The sequence below is a fragment of the Stegostoma tigrinum genome, unplaced genomic scaffold (assembly GCF_030684315.1).
Source record: "Stegostoma tigrinum isolate sSteTig4 unplaced genomic scaffold, sSteTig4.hap1 scaffold_64, whole genome shotgun sequence".
Taxonomy (NCBI): domain Eukaryota; kingdom Metazoa; phylum Chordata; class Chondrichthyes; order Orectolobiformes; family Stegostomatidae; genus Stegostoma; species Stegostoma tigrinum.
This window is the reverse complement of record NW_026728579.1, coordinates 1,369,375-1,391,644: the sequence shown is the minus strand read 5'-3', so window position 1 is coordinate 1,391,644 and position 22,270 is coordinate 1,369,375. Positions and strand designations below refer to the sequence as shown.

Genomic DNA, 22,270 nt, shown 5'->3' with positions numbered 1-22,270 from the left:
CACCCTGTGCTCTCTGCCTCAGCCAGTTTTGGCTCCAGTGTGCCTCTTTGCCTTTGATTCGTTGACTGTTGTTTTCTTGATCAGTCTGCCAAGGGGTCTTTACTAAGTCCACATCGAATGCATAAGCTCATCAACTTTCCAACATCTCCTCAAAAAAGGATCAAATTTCTGAAATATGACCTCATCTTAACAAATCCATCCTGACTATCCCTGATTAATTCATGCAAGTACATTCTACCCCTAAGAATGCCTCTTTGTAGCTTCTCCAGTGCTGAGATTATTCTGACTGGCCTTTAATTTGCTGGTCTGTTCCTCTCTCTGTTTGTTAATAGTAGAACAATGTTCATCGACCTTCATTACTTCATTTCTGATTGGCAAGGGTTTGAAAATTGCTGCCAGGGGCCCAGATATCTCCTCCCTCACTTCCCTTGCGAGCTGGTATACATTTCAGTTAGGCCTGCGGATGTATCCACTTGTAAAGTTGCTAAACCAGCTGCGTCTCCCTGTGTCTTTACCTCTGATGTTCCTAGGCCCTCTGCCCTGATATCTATACTTGCAGTGTCCTTTTCCATTGTAAAGATTGACACAAAATATTCATTGAGGGCAGTGCCCATGTTTTCCAGGTCCACACAAACTGTACATCTCTGTGAAACGAATGAGGAGATATTCGAGAGGTTTGAGATTTACAATCAAGAAAGAAATTGACCAAATGACTTCCTTGGACAACATACATTGTCCATTGTTGTAAACAAACAGAAGTTTTTGTTTCCACAGTTGTTTGCAAATAGCCAATCAAGATCATAAAATAATGTTTTAAGATAATTTACAAAGCAAGGCAATTGAGGAAGATGTATTGGATGTATTGAACTCTCAACTACCTCTCTTAAGTTTAGGAATATCAATATTTTTCTTCTGAATAACTTTTGCAGATCTCTTCAAACAAGTAGCTGAACCCACAGATTTATGTGACCAACGAAGCCTGAGCCTTTTGCTTCACAATGCAGTCCAGATCCCTCGGCAGCTCGGTGAGGTACCTTCATTTGGAGGCAGAAACATTGAACCAAGTGTCTGCAGTTGCTTCCAACATGTAAGTGTGCTCTGCGCCAATTCATAAGGTCAAGCGGGTCTACTTGCCAGTGTGAATTTTGTGCTCATTTTCGGTTTGAATTAGTTCCAGAGGCCAACATGTACCACGACTAATCCAAGGCTATCATGTTTATAAATAGTCAATGTTTGTATTAAATTAATGATTAAAAACAATGTCAGAAACCCCAGTGATAGTGTATTAGATATCACTGAGGATAGCGGATGTAAACTTGACATAATTAGTCATGCAGCTGATCTTTTATTTCCCTCTCGGGCCTTAACAAAAACAGAGATTGATATTAAACACTTTGTAGAGTGGATGAGATTGGAGCCTCGATCCATGGTCTGGCTGCCTGTTCTACACCATGTGGCAGCTGCTGAAACTGCAAAACATCAGGCGAAGTGTAACATCTGCAAAGAGTACCCATTCGTAGGTTTCAGGTGAGATGTGCAAACCAGCAGAAAGTTAGTGGGAGTTAGTTTTTAAAGAAAGCTTTAACTTTAGATGTTCTATTAGAAACTCGATCAGTCAACAACACAACTGAAATCATCAAAAATCCCAACAAACTCATGGACCAGAGAAGTAATTAGGACAAATTAAGTATCAACTTCTTTACCTTAATTTTTTGTGAGAGGTGAGTGCTGCATGCTTTTGGTATTTTGTTCACCGTTGCATTGATCACAGACACTGTGGCTCAGAATGGATTGTGACTTGACTTCCGGTTGGTTCTGTAATTTGCAATTATTGAGAATTTACAGAAAGGCCTTTTTATTAGTCCTGTAATCAGTGTGTGTGCATCCTATGAAAGTGATTGCTGTGTTGTTGCTAAATGATCGATAAAACTTCTTGTCCATAATTAGTAAATTAAATTGCATATTTGGACAGGATTTCTAAGGGGTAAATTGACCCTCTTCAGTTAACTATTCTCCTACATTTCTAAGATTGGCCATCTTGGAGAAGGTGCGTGTTACTGCCATTGATCTGATCAAACAACTCCCTGTCTAAGAAGAACTGGAGTGAGACCCCAACTGTGGATGAAACTATGACTGCCATAACTAAGTAAAGAGCAACAGCGACCCGGAGTCAATTGAATTCCATCTGAAGCTTGAGGAATGGTGGCCTAACTCTGAAGGCCAAGATCTGTTAGCTTTTCATGGACTATGAGGAACAGGGCAGGATTTCACAAAATCTTTAAGATGCCATATCTTATACAAAACTGAAGGAGAAATGTCAGATTGCTCAAAGAACCATGGGATCACCAGCCTTTCCATTGCTGGGAAGATTCTGGCAAGGTTACTTCTGAATAGGTTTATACCACCATGGCGAATGAAAACCTTCCATGCGAAGGGAACTTTGTGAAAATGTTGGAGACAGAGCAGGACCAATTTACAATAATGATTCCAGGGTTGAGATATCTCATTATGAAAATTGATTAGAGGAATTGGGACAGCTTTCCTCGAAGATGCTGAGACTTAGAAGAGATTATTTTGAATCTTGCAAAATCATTTGAAGTCTGGTCAGAGTAGACAAGGGGAAGACTTTCCTACTTGTGACAGAATTGAGAATAAGATGCAGAGGTTTGAAGTGATTGACTACAGAAGTAACTGCAGTGTAAGAAATAGCTTTATCACAGTCTATAGAATGCATTACCTAGAGGAGGCAGTTTCAGTAAAAGATGCAAGAAAGCGTTAGTTGATTAATTAAAGAGAAATGATGTGCAGGTTAAGGAAAAGGCACTAATTTGTGACATGTATTTGGAGAGCTAGTTCAAACATGATGGACCAAATGGCTTCCTTTTACTGTGATTTGAACTTAAAATTCATTAAAAGTAAAGTGTATTTGGCTCTGGGACACGGTGGAAAAGGATAAGGTAAACAGGACATGAGTGATCGGAGACTTGATAGTTGGAGGGGCAGATAGGAGATTTTGTAGCCGCAATCAGGAATCCAAACACAGAACTTGCATGAATGAACAAAGAAGAGGAATCGATTCAGTTGCCTCCAGTGAAGACTGTGACCACACCTTCACCCGCTGTGGGAGAATCTGCCTGATATGAATGAACCAACCACCAATAGGTCCGCAACCAATAAACACAAATTTCCTCGAGTGTTCATCCAGTGAGAAGCACCAAGAGGAAGGCAGCCTTTTTCCTACATTTTGTCAGCTTGACCATTTGGGAAGAGAGCCCCCCTTCTCTGACATTCTGTTCTATAAAGATCAAATGTATTGGTTCCTGATGTTGCGTGAGGCTAGTGAACTTCCACAATTCTACCACACTGTTACTTCCAAATCTATTTCTTTCCTTAACATCTCCTCAATGTTTCATCTTCTCAATCTACCGTCTGTCTGTATTTCTTCCGACTGTTGTTCAGAAAAGTAATTCCTTTCATCCCTTTCACTTCCAAATTATGTTTGTTCCTCACGGAAACTGGTATTCTGCTTCAGTTTATCTGTTGCCTTGAAAATTCTGGACTAATCTGTAATTGACAGTGAGTTTCCTGTTAGCAGTGCTATTTATAAGAGGATTAACTGAACTTAACCACTTCAGTGCATAATTTAATATTGCCTTGCATAGCTCCAAAAATTTTAAGAGCCTGCTGTTTGTACTTTTATGTTGGTTTTCATGGCTATTTAGTTTCTGCTCATACATTTATGACTGCTTGCTGAGTCTCAGAGTTTGGCTTCATGACAGGAATCTGAAGGCAATATTCTCTGTTTTGCACCATCTCATCATATTGATGACCTGCATTCTGTATGCAGTTCCATCCATTCATCTGTTGATAATTTCACACGACATTGATCAAGTCCTTCCATTTCATTATGACATTTTCCATTCTTGCAAGGGATTTGGCTATCACCGGTGAAGTTATCATTTGTTGTCCTTCGCTAATTGCCGTTGAACTGAGTGGATGGCTGGGCGGGTGGTTCAGAGCTACCTACATTGCTGTGGCTCTGTAGCCACATGTAGATCAGATGGGGTAAAGATGATCGAATACGCCCCGAAAGGACATGAGTGGATCAGATGGATTTTTACCAACAATTGTTGATAGTTTCATGATAGCGTTACTGGAAATGACTCTTAGTTTGGGTATTTTTTTAATGAAATGTAAATTTGACCAGCTACAGTGTTTGAACATGAACCTACATTCCCCAGAGCATCAGCCTGGGTCTCTGGATTTTTAGTTCAATGTATTTGCCACTTGCCCACTGTCTCTCAGCCATTATTACAGTTAATTTCTTGACTTTTTTTTCTCTTTGCTTGGAGAACTTCCCTTCTGCAGTCTGAGCTGAAAATGTGTATCCTCCTCGTTTATTGTGGCCTTTACAGCTTCACGTGTTACAATCGCTGCTCGTCAGATTGACCTTTTCCAGGAAGATTCTGGCAAGGTTACTTCTAAATAGGTTTATGCCACCGTGGCAGATGAAAACCTTCCATACAATGGGAACGTTGTGAATACGTTGGATGCAGAGCAGAAGCAATTTACAATAATTCCAGGGATGTGATATCCCATTATGAAAATCGACTGGGGGAGTTGGGACAGTTTTCCTCGACTTTGCTAGCATTTGTTTCTCCCCACATAATTTGCCGTTTCTTCAAAATAGAAAAAAATACATAATTTAACTACTTAACTTGCATTCCTTCGATGGTTAAAAATATCCAAACAAAAATGAACATTTCTCTTACTACTTGTTCTTCCTTTATAGGTACCGCAGCCTCAAACACTTGAATTATGACATGTGCCGAAGCTGTTTCTTTTCGGGGCGCACGTCAAAGGGGCACAAGTTACATTACCCAATGGTGGAGAACTGCACTCCAGTGAGTAATATATTATTCCACTTGATAGAATTGTTCCAATCTGTCGAAACTTAGGGATTTTACCATTTAAATACAATCTTCCCTCAAAGTTGAAGTAGTTTGCTAAAATGATAAAAGGCCAACAGCTTAAATCAGGCTTCAATACCAGGAATACAATATTGTGCAGAAGCTCTTTGATGTCAAGTTGAGGCTCAAGGAGGGATATGTCATCATGCCCACCCTTTTCTCCAACTTTGTCACCACCATTCTTAATCTCATCAAGAACAAGCTTCCCAGTGACTTGGATAGGATGGATGGAAAACCTTTTCACCTCAACCAGTTAAAATCACGGAAGAAAATGACACTGACCTCGCTTATGGAGCTTCAGTATGTGGTTCACAATGTCATTTCCACTCTCAGAAGTCTTCAAATCTCCCTTCAGGCTTTTGCAAAAGTATACTGAAGAATTAGCCTCAACCTTAAATTTGCCACCCAGGTTGATGGGGTTGTTAAGAAGGCATACGGTGTGTTAGGCTTCATTGGTAGAGGGATTGAGTTTCGGAGCCATGAGGGCATGTTGCAGCTGTACAAAACTCTGGTGCAGCTGCACTTGGAGTATTACGTACAGTTCTGGTCGCAGCATCATAGGAAGGATGTGGAAGCATTGGAAAGGGTGCAGAGGAGATTTACCAGGATGTTACCTGGTATGGAGGGAAGGCGTTATGAGGAAAGGCTGAGGGACTTGAGGCTGTTTTCGTTCGAGAGAAGAAGATTAAAAGGTGACTTAATAGAACCATACAAGATGATCAGAGGATTAGATAGGGTGCACAGTGAGAGTCTTTTGGCTCGGATGGCCATGTTTGACACGGTCAGGGGGCATAGCTTTAAATTGAGGGGTGATAGATATAGGACAGAAGTCAGAGGTAGGTTCTTTACTTGGAGAGTAGTAAGGGCATGGAATGCCCTGCCTGCAACAGTAGTAGACTTGCCAACTTTAAGGGCATTTAAATGGTCGTTGGATAAACATATGGATGATAATGGAATAGTGTAGGTTTGATGGGCTTCAGGTTGGTTTCACAACATCAAGGCCGAAAGGGCCTGTACTGGGCTGTTATGTTCTTTGTTCGAACCTCAAGATGACTCAAATCCTTTACCAATCTCAAGTTGTGGCCCATTTTTTCATCAAAATTAATGGAGAAATCCTCCCAAATGTAGAACATTTCCCTTACATGGGTCGCTCTCTCTCTTTTAAGGCTGACATCGATACAGAGGTTCTAACATTACGTCCAATCTGCGAGTGGCACCTTTGGCCTCCTAAGGATGAGAATGCTCAATTGTGACATCTGTGCTGATCGCAAGATCCTTGAGTTCAAGGCATGCATCGTTCAGGCTCTCCTATATGACTGTGAAACCTGGATAACATCCAGCTGCCACTTCAAGACCCTTTCAGCACAGTTTTGTCATGGATTCTCCACATGAGCTCGGAGGAAAAACCTCCTAGCATCAGCATTGACGCCATGATGATTTGAAACAAACCCCATTGGGCTGGCCATGTACTTTGGATGCCTAAGTTATGACTACCAAAGTAAATTTTTGCCAACTGATTTCAAAGACCTTGAAATGTTCCTTCAAGAAATACTACATCGAGGTCAAAGTATGGGATATCCCCATTCAGAAGAAACCAACTTGGGGGAATCTCCTGTCTGAAGACACATAATTCTTTATGAACACAGGCAAGAAGTTGAAGTGTGGGAAAGGAACTGGAGAAAGGAATGCTAGTGTTCTCAAGGCCAAGACCACTTCCATCACCCTGAAAGACCTGCTAAACGTGTGGCTCTAGTTCAGGCTAATCAACCCGCACAGAGCTCATGACCCGTGATACGGAATTTCCTAGCTGGGCAATCATACTCATCAGCCAGTGATGGTTCTTAATATTGTGCAGACTATGATTTGATCACAACTGAGTACTGTGTGTAGCTTTGAGCATTGCTATGGAAAGACCAGGTTTTATAGAATAATCAGAATGGTGCTGCATGAGAAACTGGAATTAAGAGGAGGTAGGTGATAGTTAATTTTTATTTGTTTCTGGGCCACTGGCATCGCTAACTGGGGCAGCATTTATTTCCCATCCTTAGTTAGCCTTGTAATTGTTGAATCATTGTAGTCCATGTGCTGTAGGTAGACTCAGTCAGTCAGGGGTGAATTTCCAGGACTTTGACCCAGTGATAGTGAAAGAACAGCAATATATTTCCAAGTTGAGATGGTGAGTGGCTTAGACACAGGGTCTTGTTGGTGGTGCTGTTCTCATATATCTGTTACACTTGCCCTTGCAGCTGAAATTTGTCATAGGTTTGGAAAGTCCGATCTCAGGATCTTTTGCAGATTTCTCAGTGCATCTCATAGATGGTACACACTGCTGCTAATGAGCACTGGAGGGAGTAGGCTGCTTTTTACTGGATGGTGTTGAACTTATTGAGTGCTTTTGTATCTGCACCCATCTAGGCAAGTGGGGATTATTCCATCATTCTTCTGACTTGTTCCATGTAGCTGGTAGACAGGCTTGGGGAATCAGGAGGTGAGTTACTTGATGCAGTAATCCGAGCTTTGGGCCTGCTCCTGTAGCCACTGCATTTAAATAGGAAGTCCAGTTGAATTTCTGTTCACTGGTAAAACCCGGGATTTTGATAGCGGACAATTCAGTGATGGTTACACCATTGAATGTCAAGGGACAATTTATAGATTTTCTCCTACTGGAGATGGTCATTACCTGGTATTTGTGTAGTATAATTGCGACTTGCCACTTAGCAGCCCAAGCCGAGATATTGTTCTGGCCTTGTTGCATTTGGACATGGACAGGTTCAGTATCTGAGCAGTGGTGAATGATGCTGAATATTCTGCTATCACTGGTGAACATCCCCACTTCTGATCTTATGATGGAGACAAGGTCATTGATAAAGCAGCTGAAGATGGTTAGGCTTAGGACTGTACCTTCAGGACCTCCTGCAGCTGACCTCCAACAACCAAAATGCCTCCCATTAGGAGAGGCGATGACCTAATGGTATTATGACTAGACTATTAATCCAAGCACTCAGGTAATGTTCTGAGGACCTGGTTCAAATTCCACGATGGCACATAATTCCAGATTTTCATTGAATTCAAATTCCATTAAGAGTCTAATGATGATCGTAAATCCATTGCCAATTGTTGGAAAAACCCATCTGATTCACTTATGTTCTTTAGGGAAGGAAACTGGGCTAGGCCTGGTGTGGCCTACATGGAACTCCAGATATCAGTTAGGCAATTTGGGATGGGCAATAAAAGCTGGTCTAACCAGCAATGCCCTCTTTCCCATGAAAGAATGAAAAAGCATCGTCCTCTGTGCAGATATTATTCGAACCAGTGGTGAGTTTCTGCTGGATTCCCATCAGCTGCAGTTTTGGTAGCGCTCCTTGATGCCACACTCGGTCAAATGTAGCCATCCTTAGCTCACCTCCGGAATTCAACTCTTTTGACCATGTTTGAACAACAGCTGTAATGAAGTCAGGAACTGATGAGGTAGCAGAATTGAGGATTTTGTCTCGGGATCTGAGGGATGTGGCAAATCGAGATTTCCAGCAAGAATTTGACCAGTTGCTGCATAAAAAAGTGAACCAGAAGGTTAGATCCAAGGGGATTAAGGGTAGAATATTGGTTTGAATAAAGGCCTGGCTAACTGACAGATAGCTGAGGGTCAGGATAAATGAGTCTTTGTCCGGATGGTGAATTGTTACGAGTTGGGTGCTGCGGGGTTCAGTTCTCTGACCTCAACTATTTGTCTCTGCTTACATATCATTTGTATATGTTACAAAGTGTAATGTAACAGAATGCATGGATGATTTTGAAAGAGGTGGGAAAACAGCCTGTGATGTGAAATAGAACATACACAGCTGAATATTGATAGGCGAGGAGAATGGACCAGAATCTGGCAGGTGGTTAATGTGGATAAGCATGAGGCTTGCCTATTTTGTCCAGGAAAAAAAGGGCAAATTATTATTTAAATGGAGGGAAGATTCAAAGTGTGTCAGTGCAAAGTTGTCTGGCTGTCTTTGTGCATGAATAGCTGAAAGTTGGTATGCGGGTTAGGCATAGCACAAGGAAGACAGATGGAACTCTGGCATTTATCACAAAAGGACTGGATCATTAAAGTAACAAAGTGTTTTTCCGAACACATTGGGTGTTGGTGAGACCAGAGTCTTGTGTCCAGTTTTGATCCCCTCACTGAGGATGAATGCGTTTGCACTGGAGGCAGTTCGGAGGAGGTTGAACTGATTGATTCCAGGGATGAAAGGGCTGTCATATGAGAAGTGGCTGAGTAGCTTGGGCTTGTACTTGCTGGTGTTGGAAAGAATGAGCGGGGTGGTTCTGATTGAGGTATATAAAATAGTAAAGGGGATTGAAAAGATTGGCATTGAGCAAATGTTCTGCATTGTGGGACATTCTTAAACAAGAAGCTGTAGCTATCGAGTGAGGCATGGCATGTACAAAATAGAGACGAGGAGTGGGTTGTGAATCTATGGAATTCATTGCCCCTGAATGCAATGGAGGCAGCACCAATCGACCGATTCAAGAAAGAAATAAATATGTTTCTGATGAAAAATAGGGAGAAAGGGCCATGGGGAGCAGGCAGGAGAGTGGAGTTGAGATCAGGAAAAGATCAGCAACCACGACTAACAAGAGAAGTCAAGGACAGGATGAAAGCAAAAGAAAAAGCATAAAATGTGTTGCGGTTAGTGGGAAGCCAGTGAATTGGGAAGCCTTTCGAAAACTAGCAGCGGACAGGTAAAAAGGTAATAAGGGGGAAGATGATGAAATATGAGGGCAATATTAATGAGGGTAATATTAAAAAAAATTGCAGGAGTTTCTTTCAGCTATAAAAGGTAAGAGAGAGGCAAGAGTACAAATAAAGAGAATAAAGAAAACTACAGCGCAGGAACAGGCCCTTCGGCCCTCCGAGCCTATGCCGATCGAGATCCTCTGTCTAACCTGCCATCTATTTCCTAAGGGTCTGTGTCCATTTGCTCCCCGCCCATCCATGTACCTGTCCATAAGACCATAAGACATAGGAGTGGAAGTAAGGCCATTCGACCCATCAAGCCCACTCTGCCATTTAAATCATGGCTGATGGGCATTTCAACACCACCTCTCCGCACTCTCCCCGTAGCCGTTGATTCCTTATGAGATCAAGAATTTGTCGATCTCTGCCTTGAAGGCATCCAACGTCCCGGCCTCCATGCACTCTGTGGCAATGAATTCCACAAGCCCACCACTCTCTGGCTGAAGAAATGTCGTCTCATTTCAGTTTTAAATTTACCCCTCTAATTTTAAGGCTGTGCCCACGTGTCCTAGTCTCGCCGCCTAACGGATTCCTAGCGTCCACCCCTTCTAAACCATAGATTATCTTGTAAGTTTCTAAATCTCCCCTCAACCTTCTAAACTCTAACGAGGACAATCCCAGGATCCTTCGCCGTTCATCATACGTTAAACCTACCATTCCAGGGATCATCCGTGTGAATCTTCGCTGGACACGAACCAGGGCTAGTCTGTCCTTCCTGAGGTGTGGGGCTCAAAATTGGATACAGTATTCTAAATGGGGTCTAACTAGAGCCTTATAAAGCCTCAGAAGCACATCGCTGCTTTTATATTCCAACTCTCTTGAGATAAACGACAACATTACATTTGCTTTCTTAATTATGGACTCGACCTTCAAGTTAACTTGTACAGAATCCTGGACCACACTCCCAGATCCCTTTGCACTTCTGATTTGCGAATTTTCTCACCGTTTAGAAAATAGTCCATCCCTGTATTCTTTTTTCCAAAGTGCAAAACCTCACATTTACTCACATTCAATTTCATCAGCCATTTCCTGGACCACTCTTCCAAACTGTCTAAATCTTTCTGCAGCATCCCCACCTCCTCAGCACGGCCTGTCTGTCCACCTATGTTCGTATCATCGGAAAACTTTGCCAGAATGCCCCCAGTCCCTTCATCCAGATCATTCATGAAAATGGTGAACAGCTGTGGCCCCAACACTGAACCCTGCGGGACACCGCTCGTCACTGGTTGCCATTCCGAAAAAGAGCCTTTTAACCCAACTCTCTGCCTTCTGTCAGACAGCCAATCCTCAATCCAAGCCAGTAGCTCACGTGGAACACCATGGGCCATCACCTCGTTCAGCAGCCTCCCGTGAGGCACTGTATCAAAGGCCTTTTGGAAGTCTAGATCGATCACATCTACTGGGTTTCCCTGGTCTAACATACTTGTTACCTCTTCAAACAATTCTAATAGGCACGACCTCCTCTGACTAAATCCATGCTGACTTGTTTTAATCTGACCCTGCACTTCCGGGAATTTAGAAATGTCATCCTTGACAATGGATTCTAGAATTTTACCAACTACCAGGGTTAGGCTAATCGGCCTATAATTTTCCATCTTTTGCCTTGATCCTTTCTTAAACAAGGGGGTTACAACAGCAATTTTCCAATCATTTGGGACTTTCCCTGACTCCAGTGAATTTTGAAAGATCACGACCAAAGCCTCCGCTATTTCCTCAGCCACCTCCCACAGAACTCTAGGATGTAGCCCATCGGGGCCAGGAGATTTATCAAATTTTAGACCCTTTAGCTTTTCTAGCACTTTCTCTTTTGTAATGCCTACCGTATTCAACTCTGCCCTCTGGCTCTCCCTAATTGTTGACATACTACTCATGTATTCCACTGTGAAGGCTGACGCAAAGTACTTATTAAGTTCTTCAGCTATTTCCTTATCTCCCGTCACAGGCCTTCCTGAATCAATTTGGAGCGGCCCAATATCTACCTTTGCCTCTCGTTTGTTTCTTATGTATTGAAAGAAGCTTTGACTATCATTTCTAATATTACGAGCTAGCCTACCTTCATATATGATCTTCTCCTTCCTTGTTGCTCTCTTTGTTATCCTCTGTCTGTTTTTGTAGCCTTCCCAATCTTCTGATTTCCCAGTGCTCTTGGCCACTTTATAGGCTGCCTCTTTTTCTTTGATATATTTCCTGACTTCCTTTGTCAGCCATGGCTGTCTAATCCCACCCCAGATAATCTTTGTTTTCTTTGGGATGAACCTCTGCCCAGTGTCCTCAATTACACCTATAAACTCCTGCCATTGTTGGTCTACTGTCTTCCCCGCTAGGCTCTGCTTCCAGTCGATTTTCATCAATTCCTCTCTCATGCCCCTGTAATTACCTTTATTTAACTGTAATACCATTCCATCCGATTTTGCCTTCTCTCTTTCAAACTGCAGACCGAACTCTACTGTATTATGATCGCTGCCTCCTACGTGTTCCCTTACTTTAAGGTCTTTTATAAAGTCTGGTTCATTACATAGCACAAAGCCCAGAATAGCCTGTTCCCTTGTGGGGTCCATCACAAGCTGTTCCAAAAAGCCATACTGCAAACATTCCATGAATTCTCTTTCTTTGGATCCACCAGCAACATTATTCACCCAACCCACCTGCATGTTGAAGTCCCCCATGATCACCGTGACCTTGCCTTTCTGACATGCCCTATTTATTTCTCGGTGCATCTTGCGCCCCTGGTCCTGACCACTGTTAGGAGGTCTGTACAAAACTCCCATTACAGTTTTTTTTGCCTTTGTGTTTCCTCAATTCCACCCACACAGACTCCACATCTTCTGACCCTGTGTCGTTTAGTGCCGTAGATCTAATTCCATTCTTAATTAACAAGGCAACCCCACCCCCTCTGCCCACCTCCCTGTATTTTTGATGTGTTGTGAATCCTTGGATATTTAACTGCCAGCCCTGAGCTCCCTGCAACCATGTCTCTGTGATGCCTACCACATCATAATCATTCAAGAGGATTTGTGCTGTTAATTCATCTACTTTGTTGCGAATGCTAAGAGCATTTAGATGAAGTGTCTTAATGCTAGCTTTCTTATCATTATGAGAGAGGTTGGAAATCCCAAGATGTCTTAAGTTATCCTTCCTTTTTGCTGTATTCCTAGTCTGCCTCGAGCTTAAATCCACCTGTACTCATGCTATCCTGTTGCTTATCTTTCCATTTAACTCCATACTCCCTGTCTCTTTCACTTTCCCTTCCCCCCCGACTCACGAGTTTAAAGCCCTACTGACCACCCTATTTATCTTTTTCGCTAGAACACTGGTTCCAGATCGGTTCAGGTGGAGACCGTCCCAACGGTACAGATCCCCCCGGTTCCAAAACTGATGCCAATGCCCCATGAAATGAAATCCCTCTTTCCCACACCAATCCCTTACCAATGTGTTGACTTCCCTAACTTTCTTTTCCCTACTCCAATTGGCACGTGGCTTGGGCAGTAATCCAGAGATTATGACCCTTGAGGACCTGTACTTCAATTTCTTTCCTCGTGTTTCATAATCCCTGAACTGGTCCTCTACCCTAGCTTTGCCCATGTCGTTAGTCCCAACGTGGACCACAACAACTGGATCCTCCCCCTCCCGCTCTAATATCCTTTCAACCCGGTTGGAGATGTCCCGCACCCTGGCACCGGGCAGGCAACACACCATGCGGGTCTCCCGATGCGGCTTGCACAGGATACTATCTGTCCCTCTAATTATAGAATCCCCTATAACACCTACCTGTCTTTTTGCTCCCCCCCCTTGAATGACCTTGTGCCCCACGGTGCCATGGTCAGCTGGCTCATCCTGTCCACAGTCCATTCCCTCAACCGTACAGGGAGCAAGAATCTCATACCTGTTGCAGGTGTCTGTCCGGATAGATCTGAAAAGATACTGACGTGTCTGTGTCTACCACCTCCGCTGGCACTGCGTTCCAGGCACCCACCACCCTCTGTGTAGAGAACTTTCCACACATATCTCCCATAAACGTTCGTCCTCTCACTCTGAACTCATGACCCCTGGTAATTGAGTCCCCCACTCTGGGGGGGAAAAAGCTTCTTGCTATCCACCCTGTCTATACCCTCATGATTTTGTAGACCTCAATCAGGTCCCCCCTAATCACCATCTTTCTCATGAAAATAATCCTAATCTACTCAACCTCTCTTCATAGCTAGCATCCTCCATACCAGGCAACATCCTGGTGAACCTCCACTGCACCCTGTCCAAAGCGTCCACGTCCTTTTGGTAATGTACACAGTACTCTAAATGTGGCTGAACCAAAGTCTCATACAACTGTACATGACCTGCCAACTCTTGTCCTCAATACCCCGTCCGATGAAGGAAAGCATGCCGTATGCCTTCTTGACCACCCCATTGACCTGGCTTGCCACCTTCAGGGAACAATGGACCTGAACACCCAGATCTCTCTGTTCATCAATTTTCCCTAGGACTTTACCATTTACTGCATAGTTCACCCTTGAATTAGATCTTCCAAAATGCATCACCTCGCATTTGCCCCGATTGAACTCCATCTGACATTTATCTGCCACACTCTCGAGTCTATTTATATTCTGCTGTAATCTCTGACAGTCCCCCTCACTTTCTGCTGCTCCACCAATCTTAGTGTCATCTGCAAACTTGCTGATCAGATGACCAACACCTTCCTCCAAATCATTTACGCATATCACAAACAACAGTGGTCCCAGCACAGAACCTTGTGGAACACCACTGGTCACAGGTGTCCAATTTGAGAAAATCCTTTCTACCACTACTCTCTGTCTCCTGTTGCCTAGCCCTTTTTTTTTTGTGTCCGTCGAGCAAGCGCACCCTTGATCCCATGCGACTTGGCTTTCTCCATCAGCCTGCCATGGGGAACCTTATCAAACGCCTTACTGAAGTCCATGTAAATAACGTCTACAGCCTTTCCCTTTCAATCAACTTTGTCATGTCGTCAAAGAATTCTATAAAGTTGGTAAGACATGACCTTCCCTGCACAAAACCATGTTGCCTATCACTGATAAGCTGATGTGCTTCCAAATGTGAATAGATCCTATCCCTCAGTACCTTCTCCAGTAGCTTCCCAACCACTGACGTCAGTCTCACCGGTCGATAATTACCTGGATTATCCTTGCTACCCTTCTTGAACAAGGCGACAACATTAGCAAGTCTCCAGTCCTCCGGGACCTCACCCGTGTCTAAGGATGCTGCAAAGATATCTGTTAAGGCCCCGGCTACTTCCTGTCTCGCTTCTCTCAATAACCTGGGATAGATCCCCACCTTAATGCCTTTTAGGAGACCCAACACTTCCTCCTTCCTTGTGTCAACTTGACCTAGAGTAAGCAAATGTCTATCCCTCACATCACCATCTGTCATGTCCCTCCCCTTCATCAATACCGATGCAAAGTATTCGTTAAGAATGTCACCCATTTTCTCTGACTCAGTGCATAACTTTCCTTCTTTGTCCTTAAGTGGGCCAATCCTTTCTCTAGTTACCCTCTTGCTCTTTATATATGAATAAAAGGCTTTGGGATTTTCCTTAACCATGCTTGCCAGTAATATCTCATGTCTTCTCTTCGCCCTCTTAATCCCTTGTTTCAGATGCGCTCGAAATTCCCCGTGTTCTTCCAAAGCTTCAGCTCTCTTAAGTCGCCTCTAATCTATGCTTCCTTTTTCCTCTTGGCTAGTCTCACAATTTCACCTGTCATCCATGGTTCCTGAATCTTGCCTTTTCTGTTCCTCATTTTCACAGGAACATGTCTCTCCTGCATCCTAATCAACCGCTCTTTAAAAGCCTCCCACATATCAAATGTGGATTTACCTTCAAACATTTTCTCCCGATCTAAATTCCACAGATGCTACTGAACCTTGGTATAATTGGCCTTCCCCCAGTTTAGAACTCTTCCTTTAGGACCACTCCCATCCTTGTCCATGAGTATTGTAAAACTTAGGGAATTGTGGTCGCTATTTCCAAAGTCGTCCCCTGCTGTAATTTCAACCACCAGGCAGGTTCATTCCCCAACACCAGGTCCAGTATGGCCCCTTGCCGAGTTGGACTACGCACACACTGCTCTAGAAAACCCTCCTGGACACACCTTACAAATTCTGCTCCATCTTGCCCCCTAGTTCTGAGTGAATCCCAGTCAATGTTGGGATAATTAAAATCTCCCATCACCACCACCCTGTTTCTCCAACACCTTTCCATTATCTGTTTACATATTTGTACCTCTATTTCACGCTCGCTGTAGGGAGGCCTGTAGTACAGCCCCAACATTGTTACTGCATCCTTCCTATTTCTGAGTTCTACCCATATTGCCTCAATGCTTGAGCCCTCCATGGGGCCCTCGTTCAGTACAGCTGTGATATGGTCTTCGACCAGTATTGCAACTAACATTAAATAGTAGACAGTAGATCACTGGAAAAGGAGGCTGAAGAATCAGTATGAGGAATGAAGAAATGGAAGAGGAACTGAACAGGTACTTTGTATCAGACTTCATGGTGGAAAACACCAATCGCATACTAGAACTTTGAGAGTTAGGGGCAGTGGTGAATATAATAGCCGTAACTAAGGAAAAGGTGCTGGGGAAGCAGAAAAGTCTGAAGGTGGACCAATCACCCCTGGACCAGATGGACTGTACTGTAGACTTCTGAAGGAGATAGCTGAAGAAATTGTTGAGGCATTAGTGGTTATCTTTCAGGAATCAGTGGTGATAGGGAGGATCTTGGGGGTTTGGAAAATGGCTAAAGCAACACCCCTGCTTAAGAAAAGAGAGAGACAGAAGAAGGGAAATTATAGGTCAGTTAGCCTGACCTCAATCATTGGTAAGATTTTAGAGTCCGTTCTTAAGGTTGAGATTGCAGAGACCTTGGAAGTAAATGACAAAATCGGGCTGATTCAGCATAGCTTCATCGAGGGGAAGTTATACCTGACAAATCTGTTAGAATTCTTTGAGTAGAAAGTGGGCAAGTTAGACAAAAGGGAGCCAGTGAATGGGATTTGTTTGGATTTCCAGAATGCTGTTGAGAAGGTATCAAATAAGATGAGAGCCCATAGTGTTTGGGCAAGTTACTGCCATTGGCATTGAGCATTGGCTGACTGGCAGAAGGCAGAGAGTGTAGATAAAGGGGTCTTTTTCGGGATGGCAGCTAGTGACGAGTAGAGTCCCACAGGGATCAATGTTGGTACCACAACAGTTCATGTAATACATTGATGATATGGATGAAGCAACTGAGACATTTTTGCTGAGTTTACAGTTGGCACAGTGACAGATGGAGGGAGAGATAGCAGTGAGGAAGTTGCAGAAGGACTTGCATAGACTCTGAGAGTGGGCAAAGAAGTGGCAGACAGAATACTGTGTGGGACACTGTGAGGTTATGTGCTTTGGTAGGAAAAATGGAGGCATAGATTATTTTCTAAATGAGAAAGGGCATTTGAAGTCTGAAGCACAACTGTCCCTCGTTGCCTTTGAGAAGGTACTAGTGAGTTTCCTTCTTGAACTGCTACAAGTACATTTGCTCGAGATAGATACAATGCCACTAGGGTCAATCTGCACAAAACAACCCTTTTTTTACCCCTGGAATTAACATTATGAACGTTCTGAAAACCGCTGTTGTAAGCATATCTTAATAGGCTTAATAGACCAAAACTGTAAGCTTGTTCAAAGTCCTCTTCAGGTTAACATGCAGGTTCAGTTGACAGTTAGGAATGTAAATGCTATGTTAGCATTCATTTCAAGAGGGCTAGAATACAAGTGCAGGAATGTACTGCTGAGGCTGTATATGGCTCTGGTCAGACCCTATTTGGAACATTGTGACCAATGTTTGGCTCCATATCGAAACAAGGAGTCTGCCAGTTCTTTGCCCACTCACCTAGCCTGTCCAAGTCCTTGTGCAGCTTCCCCACTTCCTCACTACTATTTGTCCCTCCATCTGCTGACATTGGAGGGAGTCCAGAGGAAGTTGGCAAGAATCATTCTGAGTATGACGAGCTTGTCTTACGAGGAGTAGTTCAGGACTCTGGGTCTGTACTCGGTGGAGTTTAGAAGGATGAGGGGAGAATGTGGAGAGGCCTGGAGAGACATGGATGTGGGGAAGATGTTTCCATGAGTAGGAGAGACTTAAATCTTCGGGCACACCCTCAGAGTCGAATGGATAACCCTTTAGAACTGAGATGAGGAATTTCTTCAGCCGGTGGATGGTGAATCTGTGGAATTCATTGTTGCGGAAGGCTGTGAAGGCCAAGTCATTGAGTCTGTTGAAGATATGAGTTGGATAGGCTCTTGGTTAGTAAGGGGATCAAGAGTTAGGGGGAGAAAGCGGGAGATTGGATGGTGGAGCAGAGAGTCAGTTGTAACTGCTAAAATATTGAGGCTGGGATTTCAGCAAAGGTAATGTTGAGGGGGGACGGTTGGATGCTCACTTGTCGGAGCTGGTCATTATCTGTCACTTATATGGACGTTTTTTTTGAAAACTCTGTTGTGGATGTGGGCATCACTGGCTCGGCCAGCATTTATTATCTGTCCCTAGTTGCCCTTAGGAAGGTAGTGGTGAGCTGCCTTCTTGAACTGCTACAAGTACATTTGCTTTCGGTAGATACAATACGATTAGGGAGGGGATTTCTGAGAACGCTGTTGTAAGCATATCCTAGCTTAATAGACCAAAACTGTACGCTGTGCACCTTGAGTGGCGTCACCAGTCTTGTGTGGAAAGATTTTCACTCCTCCCCTCCTTGAAATAAAGATTTGCACCTCACGTGCCTTCTAAAATACATGCTGTGCATAGAAGCTAAATTTTTGTGCTTCATGTACATGCCTCTTGCTGCGTTCTGCTGGGATCTTTTAAGAATCTAGAAAAGATTACAGCCAATACATCCATTTGGGCAGCACGGTGACTCAGTGGTTAGCTCTGCAGCCTCACAGCGCCAGGGGCCCGGGTTCGACTCCAGCTTCGGGTAACTGTCTGTGCGGAGTTTGCACATACTCCCTGTGTCTGCATGGGTTTCCTCCATGTGCACCAATTTCCTCCCACAGTCCAAAGATGTGCAGGCTAGGTGGATCGGCCATGCTAAATCGCCGGTAGTGTTCAGGGGTGTGTGTGGGTTATAGGGGTGGGATGGGATGCTGCAAGGGGCGAAGTGGACTTGTTGGTCCGACGGACCTGTTTCCACACTGTAGGGAACCGAATCTAATCTAATGTCTGCAGTCAACTCTTATAATCCTCCATGTTATCATCTAATTTAGTCTGAAGGGATGCCTGACAACTAATGAAGTGAGGGAACAGGCTTTATGTCTGTATTAATTGAGGATGAATTGATTGTGAGTTGGCTGTATAAATATGGGAGCTAGTAATTAGGGGTTGACGTTTATGGAGTATTTTTAAAAGAAATAAAGCTCTGATGGTACGATGTTGGGTTGGACTCTTTGCGTACCTGGAATCCAATTCTTCAGGTCCAGGGAACCTATTAACTTAGTCTTCTCAGTTTTCCTCAATGTTTTCTTGAGGATTTCCTTCTCCCTTTCGCTCCCTACTTTTCGCCCATTGATTTTTTTTTGTATGTTTTCTACTGTGAAATCAGATAGAAAATATTGGTTCAAAGCTTGTGCCATTACCTTCATTTCCCATCATCAATTCCCCAGTCTCACCCTCTCATGAGCCATTATTCACTGTATTTACTCTTTTCCTTTTTATAGATTTGTGGAAGCTTTTACTGTATTTGTATTAATGTCTCCCTCATTATTATTTTGGTCATCTTTTGTTCACATCTGAAATAGTTTCAGTTCCACAATTTTCCAATCTTTCTTTCAATTTATACTATCTTTAACTTTCTTAGATAGCAACAGATGGCACCATGGTGCTTTTCTAGCTGTACATCCTTTCATTCTAAATTGACAATATTTTTGTTCAGAGTTATGAAATATCCCCTGAAACATCTGCCATTGCTTCTCTATGGTCTTACCTTTTAAACTATTTTCCCAGTTCAACTCTGCCTTTATACTCCTGAGTTATCTTCAATGAAAGTTAAAGATATTAAACAGTTTCAGACCAAATTCTCATCCTCGTCCTTGATGTAAAATTCTACCACATCCTGATCATTCTTATCCAGAGAATCCTGTACTATGTTATGGTTGATGAGTTGTATCTCAAAACATACTACCAGGTCTAAAATATCTTAATCCCTGCTTGGTTCCAGTGGTACAGTTTTAAGACTCCAAATGCACTCTATGAATATATCCTGAGGGGTAGATAACTGCTCTTAACATCAAGGTGCCGTTCAACCAAATATGACATCAAGGAGCCGTCGCAAAGCTGCAGTCAGTAAGAATCAGGTGAAAAACCCTCTGCTGGCTGGAACCTTACCATAAAGGAAGTGGTTGTGGTTGTTGGAAGTCAGTTGCCCCAACTCCAAAGCATCACTGCGGGGGTTACGTAAATTTGTGCCCTGAGCTCAACCATCTTTAACTGTTTCATCAAATGCCAAATGCCATCCCTCCGTCAGAATGCCATACGTGGGGATGTTCTCAGTTGATTGTGTCATGTTCAGCACCACTCATAGCTCCTCAGATGCTGAAGTAGTCCATGTCCACGGAACATAAGTGATGAGAAGCAAGTGGTAGTTGTGCTGTGCAACTTACGGGCAATGAACGTCACCATTAAGGAGAATCTAACCATTGCCCCATGACTTACACTCCTTTACTGCCAATATGCTGAGGCTTATCAGGTTTCCAGAAACTGAATTGGACCAAACTTGTAATTATTGTGACGACAAGAGCAGGTCAGAGGTTAAGAATTCTGCAGTGAATAATGAGCCCCCTACCTACACAAAGCCTGTCCACCATCTATAAAGCCCAAGTCAGGAATGTAATCTCCACTGGTCAGGACTGGTGCAGCTCCATCAACACTCAGGAAGCTTGAATCATATGGACAAAGCAGCCTGTTGGATTGGTACCCCACCCACCACCTTCAACATCTGTTCTATCATCAGTAATGTATAATTAGTGCCCCATGCAAGTTTCCCTCCAAGCCACACACCATCCTGACTCGGAACTATATCGCTGTTCATTAATAGTCATTGAGTGAAGATTCTGGAGCTTCTTTCAGAACAGCACTACTCTAAGGACTGCAGTTATTCAAGAAGGCAGCTCACCACCACCTTCTCCAGGGTAATTGGGCTTAGCCAGCAACATCCACATCCCGTGAATAAAAAAGAATCTTCCAGGCTATCTGTGCCAATTGGACTCACAGTTTATGGTAACATCTTTCTTACAAGATCCCATTACTTCTTGGTCTATCGACTGTATGCTATCCTGGACTGTATCTTCTGTCAGGGGATCTATGAATCTGAAACTGTCACAGCTGTGACTTCTTTCCTTTGCTGTTCCTTATCTCTACCCAAACTGATTGTCTATTTTGCCTGGGAGCCAGTTGGCTGGTTTGTAATTCAGAGTGATACCAACAGCCTGGGATCCGACACTGTCTGAAGTTACAATCAAGGAATCTTCTTCTCAACCTCTCTCCTCATCTGAGGTGTGGTAACCTTCAATTTAAACCACCTCCAGTTATCTCTCTCGACTGTGAGAGCAGACCTGTGGTCCCATCTGGGACTATAGTGACTTTGAATCTCCAAACCAAGATAATTTCTCACCAATGTATTGATCTCATCTTTGACACAAGACAAAAAAACAAACAAATTAAACCCAATGAGATGAATTTTGGATCACTGGATTACATAGCATAATTGGACAACAAAATGCACTATTGTTAAAATAATTAGGAATTCAACCAGAAAGGCCACTAATGTGAATCCTGGATCTGTGTATCATTTGAAATTATTTAATTGGATAGTTTCAGTATTTGGCCACAAGATGGAGAAATCTGCTGAGGTGATGTACCCAGAAGATAGAAAGATGATAGAAATGTTTGGAGAGATATGGGCCAAGCACAGGCAGGTGGAACTAGTTCAGTTTGGGATTGTGATCAGCACAGGCTGGTTGGACCAAAGGATCTGTTTTCATGCTGTATGACTCTATGAAACTCAAGCTTAATTGTCCGAAACTCACATTCAGACATATCTAACCTTGATCATAATCTTACAGAAAGATAGCCGACTTTATCCCTCAGAGTTGCAGACTCTTCAATTTTATATCCTCAAAGACATTTAGCAGGAATAGCATGGATTATAGAGTGAGTTGAGTAGATTGGTTCATTATTAATTCTTAACTAAATTTGATTTATTTTACATTTTTAGACAACATCAGGTGAAGATGTGCGTGATTTCACCAAGGTGCTGAAAAATAACTTCAGATCAAAGAAATACTTTGCCAAACATCCTCGCTTGGGTTATTTACCACTACAAACAGTCCTAGAAGGTGAGAACCTTGAGATGTAAGTTTATTGATGTGAGATTTACTAATGTATCAATGCCCATTTGGGGGTTGACAAATATTGCAGCATTATTCGTTCTGCAGCTTAGCAGGAGAGTGAGGTTGTCCAT

The 22,270-nt window shown here is 43.1% G+C and overlaps 2 long non-coding RNA genes across 2 annotated transcripts in view; both read left to right on the top strand.

Annotated features, from left to right (window-relative positions):
- The window catches only part of LOC132209060 (uncharacterized), a 228,941-nt gene that overhangs the window by 49,984 nt on the left and 156,687 nt on the right, over positions 1-22,270 (top strand). The gene's annotated exons all lie outside the window — the stretch shown is intronic.
- Positions 22,031-22,270, top strand: part of LOC132209058 (uncharacterized) — a 33,099-nt gene continuing 32,859 nt past the window's right edge. Inside the window, exon 1 of the long non-coding RNA XR_009445151.1 lies at positions 22,031-22,145. This is a non-coding gene — a long non-coding RNA (uncharacterized LOC132209058). The remainder of the gene's footprint in view (positions 22,146-22,270) is intronic.